The sequence below is a fragment of the Populus euphratica genome, unplaced genomic scaffold (assembly GCF_000495115.2).
Source record: "Populus euphratica unplaced genomic scaffold, PopEup_1.0 scaffold398.1, whole genome shotgun sequence".
NCBI lineage: Eukaryota > Viridiplantae > Streptophyta > Magnoliopsida > Malpighiales > Salicaceae > Populus > Populus euphratica.
In genome coordinates this window covers 149694-151835 of record NW_011500294.1, presented here as the reverse complement: position 1 = coordinate 151835, position 2142 = coordinate 149694, and positions in this window count along the sequence as shown.

Genomic DNA, 2142 nt, shown 5'->3' with positions numbered 1-2142 from the left:
TAGTAGTAGTAGTAGTAGTAGTAGTAGTAGTAGTAGTAGTAGTAGTAGTAGTAGTAGTAGTAGTAGTAGTAGTAGTAGTAGTAGTAGTAGTAGTAGTAGTAGTAGTAGTAGTAGTAGTAGTAGTAGTAGTAGTAGTAGTAGTAGTAGTAGTAGTAGTAGTAGTAGTAGTAGTAGTAGTAGTAATAATAATAATAATAAAGAAAGAGAAGAAGAAGAAGATGATGAGAACTTTGAGATGGAATATTAATGTAACGATTAAACAATGATAATAACAAATGTCAAGGTTAGAGGTTCCACTAATGGTATATCAAACAAGTATAGTATAAACTCTTATTATTGAATTGGAAACCACACACAAAGGAGGTTCCAATCAGATTATATATTGTTAACATGATTACATTAGTCATCTTATTCAATTAATGCTAATACTTGTAAATCTCGTCAAGCATTCATGATTATAACTTATGTTAACAACAAATCAAGTTCCTTTCATAGCTCAGGTGTCGGTTATACCATACATTATGGGCTATGAAAGTGCCAAGCATTTGTTGTACCAAGTGTTATACAACATAAATCAAGATTAGTCATTTAACAAGCAAAGTATTAAAGAGTGAACAAGATAGCAAATATAAAACATGTTAGTATCAAACATTAAAGTCCATATTAAGTTTACATTATACTTATTCTTACACCATTAGTGTAACCTTTTCACCTTGACATAACTAACTTAGCTAGACATAATGAAAGAAAGAAAAATAAATAAACAAAATAAGAACATAAATAAGATAAAAGTTAACTAAGTAAATGAAAGGAAATGAAAGGCATAAACTTAATATTAATGAAAGCAAAGCATAAACATTACAAAAAATACAAAGAGAGAAAGGAAGAGCATGATCTTGATCTGGAAACCAAGATGCCTAAATGCATGGCAAATGCCTCCTTTTATAGGCCAAAATTGGGAACTATTGATTTGATGACTAATTGATGAGTGGGTGGCCAACTCTTGACTTGGTGACAATCCTTATCTTCTCTTGTCTGCCCAAAACGTCATTGATAACGTCCAAATTTGAGCCACTACATAAAAATTGTAGGAAATTGTCTCAGATTTCTTGTGTAAACAATTCAGCTCATTTGGACTTCTAGAACTCCAGATATGGCCAAAATACTGAACAGTGCTCGGGCTGGAGGACAGATTCGGGCTTCTTTGTTGTTGCTATAATTTGGACTTGAAAATGGCCTTTTTAAATCTTGGGCTCCATATGAAAGTTGTAGGCCTATGTCTTAACTTTTCATCCATATAAAATAGACCTAAATCTGAGATCTATAGCTCCAGATATGACCCAATTACCAAACAGTGTTCCAGTTTGGATTGCACCGACATCTCTTTTCTAATTTTGGTCATCGTTTTGCCCTTGCAATTTAAGTTCTTAAAGTCATCAATCAATCCTTTCATTTATGTGATAGGCCTGCATTTAAAATGAACATTTACCACAAATTGAAGGTATCTTATATTATTAGATATATTATTATAAAACATGCTTTAGTTAAGGAGTTATTGATACTTCAAGTGCAAAATGATGATATAAAACCATGATAAAAATGCACTTTTAAGTACTAATCAATAGCTAATTTCTACAAGTATATTGAACGAAATGTATATATGCTAAGTGCTAAGCTAACAGAAATTCACAGACTCGTTGAACTGTTTGTAATTTAGTGTGAGCATCAACTTATTCTTTATTTTTTAATACTCTAATATTTTTGAAATTATAAGGCTATATTTATGTTAACGTTTCTATAATGAAATGAACTAAAAATAGTGTTTTGTGATGAACTTGATCCATTTTCTTCCTTTCATAGATTGATAATTGACATGATCAAAAAATTGATGTCTTCTTTCAAGTTCAGGATTGTCAAAGTAGTAAGTAACCTGACAAAATTGGAATCGAACTACAAGGAAGTTAATTATAACAATAATACAACAACAACACCACCAACAATAAGAATAATAATAATAAATAGAGTTTTGAGATGTGATATTGATAAAAGGATCAAACAGTGATAAAAATAATTGTCAAAGTTAGAGGGTCCACTAATGGTATTTCAAATAAATATAATATAAACTCTTTTTAATCAATTACA